This window comes from Canis lupus, chromosome 19 (assembly GCF_048164855.1).
Source record: "Canis lupus baileyi chromosome 19, mCanLup2.hap1, whole genome shotgun sequence".
NCBI classification, from domain to species: domain Eukaryota; kingdom Metazoa; phylum Chordata; class Mammalia; order Carnivora; family Canidae; genus Canis; species Canis lupus.
This window is the reverse complement of record NC_132856.1, coordinates 43,997,810-44,013,994: the sequence shown is the minus strand read 5'-3', so window position 1 is coordinate 44,013,994 and position 16,185 is coordinate 43,997,810. Positions and strand designations below refer to the sequence as shown.

At 42.6% G+C, this 16,185-nt stretch overlaps 1 long non-coding RNA gene across 1 annotated transcript; it reads left to right on the top strand.

Moving 5' to 3' along the window:
- Positions 1 to 1,630: 1,630 nt before the first annotated feature.
- Positions 1,631 to 8,337, top strand: LOC140610429 (uncharacterized). The gene is made up of 2 exons (XR_012012084.1): positions 1,631 to 2,985; positions 6,902 to 8,337. It is a non-coding gene; the product is annotated as an uncharacterized lncRNA (long non-coding RNA).
- The last annotated feature ends 7,848 nt before the right edge of the window (positions 8,338 to 16,185 follow it).

Sequence of the window (16,185 nt, the reverse complement as noted above, 5' to 3'; positions counted from 1 at the left end):
AATTTACCTCCTTATCCGTTACAGAATAAGTTTCCTGACCCCTGACCAACCATGCCCCCATACAGGATCCAGGGCCCTGGTATGCATAGCCATGGCAAGGGAGACCAGAATGCAGGGGAGAACTTGGGATGTGAGGTCTGTAGACAAGCTGCTTCAATGCCCAGGCTGGTCCTACCTTGACCCTGGAAGCAGTGCAAAATACACAAAACAGGGTTGGGTGGTGTAGCAGCCAAATGCTGGTCTCTCATGCAAAACGCTAACAGTATGTACCGAGACAGTACACTGGAAGCTTTATTGAGGCAGCAGAACTCCATAGATGCGTATTCCAAAGTAGACTATAAGCAGACCTGACACAGGACCTGTAAAAACAGGTTTTATGACTCTTTAGACCCCCTCAACTCTACTGGGAACAAAGAGATTGCATTGATGAAAATAGGGAGATAGTTGAAAAGGGGTTCTTTGTAGAAGGCGGCTAGCGCCCCCCTCCCCTGGAGAGGAGAGAGGCAGGTGGGTGCTTGTGGCTTACCTCAAGCCTGCAAGAATGATGCCAATGGCACCGCCCTGCGGCTTGATATGAATCATCCTGATTAAAGAGGCCCGGCGCACGGGATCTGGCCAGCTAAGGGAGAGCTAGTCCACTGGCCACTGCCCCAGGTCGTCAGAAGAACGGCTGCCTCTTGCAATCTAGACTTTTGGAACCGAGGAGAGCCTCTCAGTTTTCAGGTAGGACAAAATTTTTCCTGGTTTAGTTTGAGGTCCTGGTGCACCAACCCCAGTAAACTGAAGCTCAGGCTTTGCTTGCTAACAGCAGCTTTGGTGACAGTTGCAGTGGGAAATGTGAACACTAGGCGGCCTCCGCCCATGCGAGAGGCGCAGAGAGCCCTGTGCTGGTTCAGTAAGCCGAGAATACACCCGCGTGCAAGGAGGGAGGTGGGGTTTTGATATTACAGCAAGAAACTTAGTAATGCCTATACCTGATGTTCCACTCTGTTGCAGGAAACTTTAGGGGATACCATTTATATCTCTAAGAATTGTGCGGTGCAATGACCCAGAAGGAGCCACAGAAGAAGGGAAACACAGCTCCAATTTATTATTATTTGGGCTAATTTCTAGTTCCTTGATGTAGGATTTTGGCAAAGTGGTTATAAATCGACGCTTATGAAATTCCACTATCTCTTCCAAAACCAAAATTCAAACCTTATTCCAAAGGGTCGTGGCCAAGCCCAAAGCAATGGAAACGCTGAACATGCGTGTGAATAAAAGAGGACAGAGAAAAGCAAGATAGTGCTCCTGTGAGAAACACCCTGACTCAACACAATCGCTGTTTGCAGGTGAAAATAGAGTTTCTAGTCCCTGCGTGGGACCTTTTAATACCCAGAGGCCCGGCTGCTAGTGTGGGTGGCCCCAGCCATGTTCAGAAATCTGGCAATGAGAATGGCAACTTCTCTGGCCCAGGACAAGGGGGAATGGAGGAGCCCAGCCTCTGTTGTTCAGTCAAGAGGCTGCTCATCTGTCAAATCCCAGTTGGTCACATGTATAGACAGCTACATTGTCCTAGTCTTTATGGGGGTGGGGGTTGGGGTGGAGGGGGCAGTGGAGGGAAAGATAAAACGTTGGTTGCTGGCCACAAGAGGACACTTTACCTAATTAAAGAGTGTATCGGACATCTTGGCCAATGCGCTTAGATGCACTCTGTGTGCTTCTCTACCCTGCCCTGTGCCCGAGAAGCTGCCCTGCACGGATGCTGCCAGCATTCTCTCTTGCTCTCTAGATGGAGCCCATAGGGAGCACCTGCAGGAGGTTGGAAGAAAGGGAAAGAGTAAGGTCTGAGTGTTTATTTCCCCAGTTCCTCCTGAGGCAGCGCTAGGCCAGGTGCACCCCAACTGACCGCGGTGGACCTCTCCACACTGTTTCCCTCACCCTTCACCCCATCACGGCTGCTAATGAGCCCCGCTGCTACTAGTTTCATGCAGGGGGCTAACGTCTCCCTTCACTCTGCTATCACTATTGTAAATGTCCCCCTTTATTAAACTCTTCTCAAATTGCCCAATTTGAGTGCTTCACCTGTTTCCCATAGAGACCCTGAGCAATGAGGAGACAATATATAGCACAACAGAAGAAGTTGGCAAAAAAAAGGAAAAATAGGGTGTCAGGTAAGAGTTCTAGGAAGACTTCCTGGAGAAGGAGGCAGGAGGCTGGATCTTAAAGGCAGGAAGCTACACCCCTGAGGAGAGCTGGGGCTAAGCAAGGCAGCCTTGGCATGAGGGGGAATGTTCCAGAAGCAGAGACAAACAGTGGGTGTGGAATGGAGAAATAGGGAAGATTAGGAGTAGGAGTTCTGAAGCAAGGGCACTGTGAGGTCTGAATTAAGAACCTTCAAGTGACAGATTTGAATGTGGAGTGAGTGATGGGGAGTAAGTGACATTGATCCAGGTACAACCTGAAGGGTTTGCCTAGCTTGTAATGATTCCCACAGTGACCATCACTAGGTCCCTCCCAGGTCCCCTCGACTTGTTTGATCCAAGAGCTTTTGATCCTAACCTACATAAGCTAGGCCACTTGGAATTCAGAGACTCCAATGAAGATACAAGGAGATGGGCAGAAGGCATGGATCCTATCATGGCCATGGCTTAGGGAGAGGCTGCATGATCTCCTGAGGCTAGGTGGCGCTTCCTTCTTCCATTCTGGGAGCTGTCCAGACCACGCCCATGAAGTCATTCTTAGCTGAAGCTGGGGTTGTTTGTAAATCAAGAAAACTAACTGAGGTGGAAGTGAATGCTAGGGAGCAGATTGCAGACACAGACTTCCGTGGAGGTGAGGCTCACATCCATGTTCCGGAGTAGATAGATGGCAGCCCCTGTGATCTGGTAATGAACCAATTAGTTGTCCAGTGATGACAGAGCCAGGCCAGCAGTGGATGATGGGTGGCAGGAAGATGCCGTTATTCGCCAGTCTAAAGAGGATGAGTTCCGGCAGAGCCCGAAGGTAGGATGGATGCTCCTGAAGGCACCAAGCAACTTAAATAAGGGGGGGGGGGGAACCCAAATACTGAAATTTTTATCTTCAAGTTAGAGTAAAACTTAGAGCCTTTCTGTGACCGTGTTGGAAAGAAACAAGTACTTGCAGCTGCCAGGTTAAGAATATTGGAAACCAATTCACTCTAAATTGTCAGATGTCTTAATTATAATATGAGTTGAATACACATATTTGCCAAATAGCATGTGTGAGTATTAGAGCATGAAGTGAGACAGACGGAGAACCTGTGGGAATGAGGGTATTTGGAAGGATGCAGAGGACTTGGGAAACTCTGATCTTCCATTGCCCTCTGGCATACTGCCTCCTACACCATTCTCTCCTCAGGAAACCATTTTTCCTTAACGTGATAAAGTTAACAGTTCAACCCACAGCCCACTCCTCACGGTTGTTTCTCCTAATAAGTAGGGTTTCAATTTCACATGGGCCAGAAGATAAAATGCAGAATTAGAGTAGGGAAGAAAACTCCAGAAGAAATGACAGAAATTGTTTGAGTTAATTGTTTAATTATCAAAAGTTTGGGTTTGGATTTTGAAAGTGCTTAGTAAAAGTGGGCAGAGCAGAATTTTGGTTTGGGCTGGATTTATGGGTATGTGCACTCATCAGAAATATTGAACTCCATGTCTAGGGTTCTAAGAGTTTGCTGATTGGACTAACACAGACTTGAACCAAATGCTGGTACATGTTAGGTGAGTGTGAAAGGTCAGGGATCCCTTGGAATAACCTAGAGGAAGACTAGAACATTATATTATGTCCACCATGTGGGTTCTGACCAATCTACCTCACTCTTGTTCTCTCTAGAGCCCAGAATACAAGATTAGACAGGAAATGTCATCTAGAATGGTAGTGGGAGGGACTATAGTTGAAATATAGTCTTTGACCTTGAGATAGAAAGCTTACAAAGCCTGCATGTTTTACCTGTCAGAAACAGCAGGTGTGACCAATACAAAAGCTGTCTGGAAAAAGATGGTAATCAGACCTAAAGGAGTGATCTGACATCCAGAAACCTCTGACTGTGTTCATTTATCATGGGAACTCCAGAAATTAAATCCTGTCTGATTCAAGAAATTTTCAGGTCTGGAAAAAAAAACAAAAACAAACCAACAATACAAAACACCCACTAGGGAATATGGCCTCTCCAAATTCTCAGAAGTGAGTCATTTCATAAAGCCAGGGCCTCTTGAAACCACACATCTTTGAGGAAGAGCATTACTGTATTGCCACTCAGCCCCAGCCTTTCCCAAATGGGCCTTATGCCAAATGTTGAGCCTGCCAGCCCCCTTCTTAAGCCCCACCTTCAAAAACTCTGCAGTCAAGCAGAAGCCCCTCAACAAAGAGATTAGAGGAGTCTTCTCTGTGGAAACAAATGGCCCCAGAGGAAGACACCAATAGGTACTGATGTTCAAAGGGTCCCCCAACATAAAGACCAGCTCCCCATCACTCATGTAAAGCCCAGCAGGGGAGGAGTCCCACCCACTCATTTCTTCCAGTCAGCAGTGGTGCCTTATCTTAAATATAAATAGAATGTTAGGCATTGCCTAACATTTGAGGAGAACCACCTACATGGAAGATAGCAACTGGAATAACATCTGGGGGAAAAGGAACTCAGAGGAGAGAGAAATATGAGGGCATAAAAACAAAAACAAAACCATTATACATTCTCAGAAAAACAAAAGAAAAGTGTGGATCTCTAAAGCAAAGAGAAATGGGGGTAAGAGAAAGATAAATAGGTAAGCAGGTAGGTAGAAATTGGAAAACATGGGGTGCATGGGTGACTCAGTTAAGCAGCTGACTCTTGGTTTTGGCTCAGGTCATGATTGCAGGGTCATGAGATTGAGTCCCTCATTGGGTTCTGCACTCAGCGTGGAGTCTGCTTGAGATTATCTCAGTCTTCCTCTGTTCCTTCTCCCTCTGCACATGTGCATTCTCTCTCTCCCTCAAATAAATAAATAAATCTTTAAGAAAAAAAGCAATAGGAAAACATTCTTGGAAATTAAAACAATAATATCAGAAATTGTATAATAAAAGTTAACTAAAGGCTTGGAAGATAAAGCTGAGTAGAAAAATAAACTGTGAACAGACAATAGTAATAATCAGAATAAAGGCCTGGCTTTAGAGACCACATGCTTAGCCACTGTGCAATGTGAGAGAAAAGGGAAAAATCAGGGGCTAGTCATAGGAAAGAAGGGGGGTGGCATATAGGATGGTGTCCAAAATTTGACCCAAAGATTTTGGAATAGGAGGGGAAAATGGTGGAAAGCATATTATCATGTCATCAGGGCACTAGTGAGCCAGAAGAAGTTCCCAGAATGGAAGCACAGTGCTCTCTTGAATAAAGGGGACTCCAGGTGCCCAGCTCAATAAATGGATGTGGACTCTCTGCAAATCACACCCTTAGGAACTTCTAGAACAGCAGGGTAGACAAGTCTATTGAGAAGTTTCAAGGAGAAAAAAAAGGGAGGCAATAAAAGGAATTGAAATGGACCTAGTGTCAGGCACTCGACAACGCTGACCAATGAAAGATGGTGGGGCAGCAACTGTGCAGTTTCCAGTTCAACCTGGGAATCTATTTGGGGCCAAAGTAAAGATCAAGTATGAAGGGAGAGAACAGATACTTTGAGACATGCAAGGACTTTAACATTTGCTTCCAGTTTACCCCTTCTCAAGAAGAGACAGCATAAATGCTTTGGCAAAATGAGGGAGTAGGTAAGAAAGAGGGGATCCCCAGATCCTGGAAACAAGATTCGACATAGGAGAGCAGCAAAGAGAACTTCAGGACCCCCAGAGCAATCAATCTGGATCGGCCTTGAGAAAGAATGTAGAATTTGTGGGGTTTGAGCATTCTGAAAAATTATTGTTAGGCAATAATCAACAGATCAAATTGGAGCATTGTGGAAAATTGGTGATAGGTACAAAAAAAAAAAAAAAAAAAACCCAAGCAGCTCAAGGAGGAGTAGGAAAGAATCTGCTATCAATTCCAGGAATACAACACATTGGCTCCATAGTGAATAATATTAATGTAGTCATAATAACTTGAACATTAAGTATCGACTCAACCAGAAACTGGAAAATAACCCTACTGAGAAGACACAGGGAGGGAAAGGAAGTGCAAGGGAGCGAAACTCACCTACAAGAACAGGAAATTGATAAAAAAATGTCTAAAATTGATAGAGCATGATACATGACATAAGTAAGCTCCAGGAGAAATGGCCAGTAGGAATGTCAGTGGTCACCTCGGAGACATGTGCAGGGGTAGATAGAGGTTATTTCTGTAACTATTTGTTCCAACTTTCAAGAAAAGTATCTTAAAAATATTTCATGTTATTAGATGAGGAAATAAGAGCAAAAAGAAAATAAAAGCAGGAGAGGGAGATTAAACCATAACAAAATTCCTTATTGCGCACTGTAAGGCCCTGACAACTGACAGATATGAACACAAACTTGACCACATGCTTCTCAGTAACCCAAATACCAAACAAACTGTCCAATGTTAGCTAAGATTCCAAGCGTTAGCCACATCCAAGGCCCAAGTAGATGGGCACCACTGAAGGAAAAAAGTTGCTGAGATTGAAGAACTAATTGAAACATGTAATTATAACTGCAGTTGTATTCTTCAAAGTGAGTGCTCTAATTCTTAAAGTTTGACATCATGGTTCAGAGATAATCACTCCTCTGCACCATCAGTGTTCCATGGCCCCTGTGGTCAATATGTGGCACATGTACTACACAGTTACCGCCTCCAACTGAGGTTTGTAGAGGAGCAAGATTTTGTGTTTGCTGTTCCATTTGGGGGAAGTGCCCATGGAAGTGCCGTCATCACCAAATTACTAAGCTTTCCTTTCTTTATCTCTCGTGGTTATCAACCAAGGTTTATCTCTTCTTCAATTCCTGGAATTAAAGATACCATCACTGGTGATAATGTAATTTCATCAAGCACTGTTTGAAGAAGATGCCTTTGGAACAGTATTCTCAGAAGCCGACTACCTGAATACCTTGTAAGAACCAATTCCAATCTTCTCAGCTTTTTCTGCTGGGGGCTCCAGTCTACCTCACAACAGGTGCAGCCTGGTGGCACCTGGTCCAGGCCAAGGCCATGCCTCTCCCCACCTATCCCAGGACATGTCCATCACACAAGGCACCCACACACGTGCAAGCTGGAAGTGTAGGGGACTTGGGGTCCAGCAGGAAGAGCTTTGAACAATGGGAGAAAGAATTTGGTAGAGAAATGTGTCTGCTTCTATCCCCCAGATGGACAATCCTGAGAAGCACCTTGAATTCCAGCACCCATGGCAGTGGCCACGGTGCATCCTTGTACTAATTGCTCCCTCCCTGCTTTACCTCTGTCCCTCACCTCTGTCACCTGAGATCATGTACTCTGATGAAGTTCTGGCTCAAAAGCCTGGACCTCGGGCTCTGCCTTCTGGCGAACCCAAGTGAAGACACAGGATTGTGATTACCTTCACTTTCATTTTTAAGTTTCTAATATTTTCCCATGCACTTGGAGTTACATATGAGCACTTGAGAAGACTTTGTTCTTAAATCTTGAATCTAATAATGTGCCCTGAAACGATGTGACCACTATTCAATATTTTAAAAAATTGTCTCAGATTCTATTTGCATCTCAGCTCTCATTTGCAAACACAGCTCTGGAGTGGAAGGATAGGACTTTACAACATGTTGAGTCCAAAATACTCGTGCTTTCAAGATGACTTCTTCAGTGGCTTCCAGTAAATCAGTTATTTTTCCACAAGCAACTGATTGTTAGCAAGTTCTACTATGTCGGTACTGTTATCTGTCAAGTATATGATTACACTTTTTTTTCTTTTTTTGAGAGAGAGAATCCTAAGCAGACTCCATGCCCATCAAGGAGCCCAGTGTGGGCCTCAATCTCACAGTCCCAAGATCATGACCTGGGCCAAAATCAAGAATCAGACACTTAATGGACTGAGCCATCCAGACACCCCCTGATTACACGTCTTTTGATCAAGCAGCCTTTCTAACACGTTATGGATGCTATGCTATTTGTTTGAGCATTTGGGATAAATGTGTATCAAAGCAATTTCACTGTTTTGGAGATGCCATATAATTTACTTTTGGCTAAAAACTGAATAATATGGGATGCCTGGGTGGCTCAGTAGTTGAGTGTCTGCCTTTGACTTAGGTCATGATCCTGGGGTCCTGGGATTGAGTTCTGCATCAGGTTCCCCACAGGGAGCCTGCTTCTCCCTTTGCCTATGTCTCTGCCTCTATGTGTCTTTCATGAATGAATAAATAAAATCTTTTTAAAAAAACTGAATAATACAAGCAGTCTTCTATCATTTTGTTTATGCCCAGGATTCTGCTGCATTATGCTGCGTTGTGGTTACTCGGTGAAAGGTGTGAACAAAACATGATATGCTTGTGATCCCTAAACCACTCATAGCACTACCTCATGTTTTGTTACCACTGACAGTTACTTAACACTTGGCATCAATAAAAGTTTTCCATTAAATATGTACTTTTTCCTTCAGATTCACTTTTTTATTATCTGTACAAGACCCGGAAATCTCTTGACAAGCAAACAAAATAAAAGCATAAGAGACTTCAGCGTGATTCCACTGAATCTCCATGACTTCCATTCTTTCTCATCTGCCTTTTAATGTTATTTGTATGCTAATAAATATCTCTCTGCCTAAAGCTGACAGTGTGCTTACTATATTGTCCAAAGGACATATACTCATTACTTGTTTTAACTGCATTTTATTTTGCCTATTTGGGGTTTTTTTTTTTTTTACTCTAGAACCCAGGTGTTTATTTATTTATTTTTGTATTTTTTTTATTGAAGTTCGATTTGCCAACATATAGCATAACACCCAGTGCTCATCCCGTCAAGTGTCCCCCCCAGTGCCCATTTGTTTAACCATTTGAAACATCTTAATTTTTTACTTAAAATTGACAGCTGGTATTATCATTAGTTTTTGCCACATTTTACTCTTGCAATAGTCAACATACGTCCATATTTCAATTGGTTAATAGGACTTCAACACATAAAGCAGATGAGATTTTTCACTGTCAGTGACACCCAAATGCTCCCTTATATTGGAAGTGAATGTCCTATTATTTACAATGAACTTGTGTTTCTACTGCATTTATTGCTCCAATGGGAACTGGCATGATCACATGGCCACTAAGCAGCCATAAGTTCAGAAATCCCCAAAATGACACTGAGGCAGGCATCCAGATTTTTGCCCTTCCGGTAACTAAGGTCAAAGTTGAAGTCAAAATTAGGTTCTTTTAACCAGGCTTTTTACCCACCCTGTAGTACCTCAACTACATTTTTGAATGGCATTGAATTCTCACCTAAACCATATCCATCCTGGGTACTCGTCAAAAATCTCTATGTGCTGTTTTGTTTCTTGTGACTCAGAAGGAGTTAAAATAGAAAAAAGGAGAGTACCATCTGTGTGGTTATTTCAAGAACTATAGATGTATCAGGAAGTCCTAAAAGATGCATTGGTAGAATGCCTTTCTTTTCCTCACTATGCCTGAAAAATCACTAGATTTTTAAAACTTGGATAAACATTCAACTGAGTTCGCAGCTGAGACAATATCTTGATGATTGAGATAGTCTAACCTCAGAACCAAAGCCAGAAGGCAGAGGTCCAGGAACCACAAGGTGGAGATGGGTGGAGAGAGGTGGGAGATGGTGACACATCTCATGTTTTCACCTAATGATCCACTCATAAATGTGACTTCCTGTCCTCACACCTCCAGGCCCTGCTGGTCTCAAGGTGTTAGTGCCCAAATGACCCAAAAAAGTTCCCCTTCATTGGAAACTGAGAATGCCACCTGACCTTGTCATCATTTCCTTGCACAATTAGAAAAATGCCCCACCCCCTAAAAAGATATGCATTCTGGAAGATTATATTTGCGAAATCTGGGGGAACATTTTATGTATCTTGCATTATTATATCCCCCAAAAAGAGTTAACCAAAACTACTATAGTTCTATACACAGTCTAGGGATGTCTCAGATCCTCCCTGACTGAGGAATGGCACATTAGGCCACTCCAAAGGAAGAGGTGGTGGCCAAAGGAAAGGGGAACATGAAGCATTTGTGGAGGAGGGTCTTAAATACCGGCTTCAAAAATAAGTCTTGTTTCTGCCTATGCTCCTCTTCTTTCTTTACTACTCACTGTATTGTATATCAGTTATGTTGGTTATGGTTAACACCTGTTTTCCAGGCTGCAGATTATCAACAGGATCACAGTGAAACTCCAGTAGAAACTGGCATCACTGGGACAGCACGGACAGTGAACTCAAGAACGTATTTCTAAGTACAGTAGTGGGTGGCAACTTTGGGCAGTACCCTGCCACCGCCATGGAGGAGCTGAGTGCTTTTGAGGTTGACCTATCACCCAGGGTCACCTCTGGATAATCAGGAAGAAAGGCCAAGTGTGTGTCTGCATGTAGCCAATGAGTGGACTATAAAGACCTCCCAGAGAGGGGTCAGTCAGCTCACAAAAAATTCCCACAGTGACTGTGGGCATGCCAGCCAACTCTACTTGCTGGCCATGGAACTGACCCATGCTGCATGACCAGATTTGAGAATTACAAACAAAATTGTTTTAAACCTTCAAATGAAACCATTCTGGTTTACCATAAGCGGGTAGAAGTGAGTGATCTCAAGGCTCTGGAGAGCATGTCCATGAACTCCAGCTACTGAGGACTCCAGAGTTTTCCCAGTTGCTGTTCTTCCCAACACCAGGCTGCTCAGCTCATGCTTCCATGCTGTAAACTTCCTGTGCATTCTTCCAACAAATCCATTTGGAGGAGAAATGTCAGTATCAGTAGGTTTCTGAAGACACTTAACTGATGCGAGTTATTTCAGGAAGTTTGAGCTGATAACAGAGGATACCAGATTGGACTGGCGGTAGTAGATTCAGAGAAACTGTAGAGTTTTTGTAGGATAAGAAACAAGGACGTGGTCAAGCATGGTGCTCAGACTAGAGTGATTTCAGGACATGTAACTTCTGAGGAACAAGTGTTGAGTGGGGTGTGTGTGTGTGTGTGTGTGTGTGTGTGTGTGTCTGTGATGTGTTTCAGGGCTCCACAACAAAACTCCAAACCTGAGTGGATTTTTTTTCCTGAGTGGATTAAGACAACGAACACTGTCGTATCTCACAATTTTGTGGGTCAGGAATTTGGTAAAGTCTTGGCTGAGCAATTCTTCCCCATGTGGCACTGACTGGGATTACCTGGTGATGTTCAGCTGGTGGTGAGGCTGGTCTGGAGGACCCAGGATAGTTTCACTCCTAGCCTGGCCTCTTAGTAGGGATGGCCAAGAGGCCAGGTTCAGCTGGGCTTTCTCTTCCCAGGCAGTTTCCTGGGCTTCTGTGCATGGCATCTTCAGCGGGGCAGCCAGACTTCTTATATAACTTCCCACAGCTCTGAGAGCAAATGTTCCAAGAGATAAGCCTCCAGTTCCTGAGGCCGAGGCCCAGGAACTGGCACGGCATTACTTCTGCCATAGAATAATGGTCAAGGCAATGACAGAGCCCATTCAGACTCGGGGGGGGGGGGGGGGACATAGAACTCACGTCTCAGTGGGAAAAATGCCAAAGAATCTGCAGCTACCTTACCTGCCATGGTGTGTTTGTGTGTGTCTCTGTGTGTTTGTGCATGTTTCCCAGTATGTGTGCATATGTATGTTTGTAAGTGTGTTTGTATGTTTATGCGTGTTTGTATATTTGGGTGTATTTATGTGTATGTTTGCATGTTTGTTCATGAGTGTTTGCATGTTTGTATGTTTGTGTGTGCTTATGTTTGTGTGTGTGTGTGTGTGTGTGTGTAAAGACTAAATACTGACTTCTGGGGCAGCCCCGATGGCGTAGCGGTTTAGCGCCGCCTGCAGCCAAGGGCATGATCCTGGAGACCCGGGATCGAGTCCCACATCAGGCTCCCTGCATGGTGCCTGCTTCTCCCTCTGCCTGTGTCTCTGCCTCTCTCTCTAGCTGTGTCTCTATGAATAAATAAATTAAAAAGAAACAAATACTGATTTCTGCCACAGCAAGATGACCTAACCAGTAGAGTCCTTAAAATTACTATTGCAATCAAATAGTAGAGGAGAGGGCATTTCTCTTTCTATTTATTAGTCCAGCTAATAGATAAAGAAGAAACAATAGGATGATAATCTCACCACTTTGTAACCCATAATGAATCAGTACATGCAGGCAATAATCATCAGTGGCTGCTAACATCACAAGAAGAGGGACAACCTACTCCTATCAAAAAGTATCCAACAGTCTTTTATAATAAAGGACCAGAAGCGTATATTTTAAAATATTAATAATAATTACAGATTAATTTTTCTTTCTCTTTTTGTGCTTTTCTTTTCCATTTTTGATGGTTTACAGATCACAAAAATAATACATACATGCTGTAGCAAGTGAAATCTTAATATATAATGATGTATAAGGACAATAATAGCAAAGGTGATCATCTCTCCTTCTGCCCTCCCCTTGCTCATACAAAAAAAGGCACAACCATATGCACACATACAGCATTCTCTTTGCCTGCTTTCACGGATATACCATTGTATGGTACTTATTTTGCTTCAACTTTCTAATTTTTCACTTTATTGTAAATTACGGGGATCTCTCCATTCAACAGATAGATATTTAACTCTCCATCTTTCTCCTAGTTTCTTTGTAAAAAAAAAAATACACGTTTGCACATGTAATTTTACATTTATGGTTTCACATTATACATGCAGAGTGAGGGTGTGTTTTCCTTTTAAGCATAGTTTTTGCTTCTCTCTTTTTCCTACCAGTTTCTCCATCCCCTATCTTTGCACCTAGAGTCCTCACGTCTCACGGAGGACCACGTTCTCTGTCTCAATGCCCCACTTCCATACACAGGGTTGTTTGTTTTGTTTTGTTGCCATTGTTTAAAACCATAATACATAGTTATTTGCAACTAACTTCTTCATCCAATAATACCTTGCAGAAAATTTTTCCAAATCATCTGGTTTAGCTTGAATTCCTTCTTTTTAATGGCATAATAATACTTCTGGGGTGGATGGGCCATAATTTATTAAACCTTTCTAGAATTTAGAATTAATCACTTTCCAGGCTTTTTTTTTTTTTCCCTACTTAACTAACCTTACACAAATTACTGGTACTTTTATTTCTGTGGCATCAATTCCAGGAGTGGGATTGGGGGTGGGGAAAGGACACAGGATATGTGTTCTAAATTTGAAAGACCCTGCCCCATTATTTTCTGAAACCATTGCAATAATTTACTTTTTCTACCGATGGTGTATGAGGAAAGCTCCCACTTCTGACTCCCTTTCATACTCTCCTTACCCCAGACATTTCTACCCCTTCCAGTGTGTTTAGGCTGATAGGTATAAAATGGTGTTTTGCTTTTAATGTAACGTTTTGTGTGTTTGCACATGTTTCAGTATTTATTTTTAGCCATTTGAATTTGCCGTTCTGTGCTAAGAAAAGAGACACACCCACAATTGGGAAGGGGATTGCACAGTTACAGGTGAATTCTATATACAGCACCATGGTAACACATTTGAAAATCTTGAGGATGTAGAAAAACTACCTAGAAAGTTTTAAATTATCAAAATTCAGCCAAGAAGAGGGAAATATGAATAGATCAATTAATGATAGAAAATTTGGAAGGTAAAGTAATATCTACTTTAAAAAAATCTACAAGAACCAGATGGTTTCACAGCCAAGTTCAACCTAACCTTTAAAAAATAGATTTTTTATGATATTTCAATATTTGCAGCCATAGAAAAAGATAGAAGACTTCCTACTTAGTTTTGTGAGGTCAGTCTGTTGTTTGTTTGTTTGTTCTTAAGATTTTATTTATTTATTCATGACAGACACAGAGAGAAAGAGAGAGAGAGAGACAGAGACACAGGCAGAGGGAGAAGCAGGCTCCATGCAGGGAGCCCGACGTGGGACTCAGTCCTGGGACCCCAGGATCACATCCTGGGGTTAAGGCGGCGCTAAACCACTGAGCCACCCGGGCTGCCCTGGGTAAATCTGTTGTACAGATAAAATCAACTATATATCGATGTTACTTTTAAGTTTGTAGAAATCCAAACATGATTGAATAAAATTCAGCAGTTCGTCAAAAGAATAATAATCTATGGTCAATGGAGCTCCTGAGTGGCTCACCAGTTGAGCATCTATCTGCCTTCAGCTCAGGGCATGATCCTGTTCCGGGATGGAGTCCCACATCAGGTTCCCTGCGAGGAGCCTGCTTCTCCCTCTGCCTGTGTCTCTGCCTCTCTCTCTGTGTCTCTCAAGAATAAACAAATAAAATCTTTAAATACTAAAAATAAAATAAAATAAATAATAAAATAAAATCTTTAAATAATAATAATCTAGATCAAGTAATATTACGTAAACATGGAAAAGTGGTACAAATTAGGAGCTCCATTTTCTTAATACCTTTGACAAGGTATTAAGGTATTTGACAAATTAAAGAATCAAAACAAGGGGTGCCTGGCTGGCTCAGTCGGGAGAGCATGTTACCCTTGACCTTGAGGTTGTGAGTTCAAGCCCCACATTGGATGTAGAGATTGCATTAAGGAATAAATAAGTAAAAACTTAAAAACAATTAAAGAGCAAGACCCAAATGATTGTAATAATTGAGAAATTATTTGATAAAAGTGTAGCAACTAGTTCCAAAATAGGGGAAATCATGAAACTATTTGTGATGAAATCTGTTACCAAAAATCCTCAAAAATATCCCTCCAAATGGTAAAATATTAAAACTAAGCCAATTAGGTTCAGAAACCACATATAGATGCCTGCCACCATCATTATAATTAATATTATCTTAGAGAGTAACAAATATTATGAGTACAACAAGTAAAAACATTGATAAAACTTTGCATGTTGAGATACCTAGAAAATCCAAGAGAAAGCAATTTCTGGAACACATAAAAATCAATAGCTTTTCCTTAGACAACCCATAGTGGCCCAGGAATTCAGAAGCTATAGAAGAAAGATAAACATATCTGATGGTATAAGTTTTTCAAATTTTTACAGAAAACCATAGGCCATAGCAAACTCAGTGTAAAAATAATTGGAAAAAAACATGCATTAACATGCCAATAAAGTGTTGAAATCTACAATGTAGAGTGGTCTAAAAAATTTGCAAGAAAAGCATAAACACCCCAACAGAAACATGTGCTGAAAGTCACACCTTGATGAGATAAGGAGCTTGTCTTTCCACCACAGACAGCAGGTTCCCCCCAGATGGTGGCTTCTCGCAAAGCAAACTGTGCTAGATCATCAGTCAGATTACAACTCTGCTTTTAACACACTTAAAAAATAATAATATAAGAAAAAAATAATAATATCATAAATAGTAAATAAATAATACTGGAAATAATAACATAAAGGGGAAAGCATATGTACCTCCTTTCAAATTCAACCAACACCACCTGAAATAGTGTGCCCTCAAATGCTAGTCGCATATCCTGCACCAGGCTGTCTTCACTGCAGAGAAAAGAGAAACACTGGCCTCTACTCCTTAAGTCTCTGGAGCAGTGTTTTCTGGCTCTGGCTTGAGAGTACACCTTGTAAATTCTAGTTCATCTATGTAGTTCATCTATGTGAAATCCTGCTGAGCTATGGAGGTGTTTTCCCCTTGCCCTGGATGCCCCAGCCTTCTTCACGCTCCTGATCCACAGTGTGGCCCTACAGGACAGATCCTCTGGGTTTGGGATACATATTTAGGTGGTGTCTGTGACTTTAGCCACCAGGTACCAACCATTGCACTGCGCTGTTTGGGTGGAATCCAGAACCAAGGTCAGGACATTCTCATGGACATTGGGTAGGATACTTCACATGACCTTTCTCCAGGTGCAGTTGGGCAGCACAGCCACTTCCTAGACCCCTGCTCCGGGCCAGTCCCCACTTCCTCCCATTATGGGCTGATCCACAGATGCCAGTTAGGATGACCTGGACATTGCCCGGTGACATGAGGTGAGGTGAATAGCAACAAAATGGTAAGAATCCATGGGTTTCTAAGCTGCATTCTGGTCCCAGCCCGTGTGGGGACCCTCTGTCCCCTTTCTCCTGAGGTTGTGTGGGTCTTCTGCAGAAAGCACAGCAAGTGACAGAAAAGTGACAGCTGAGGC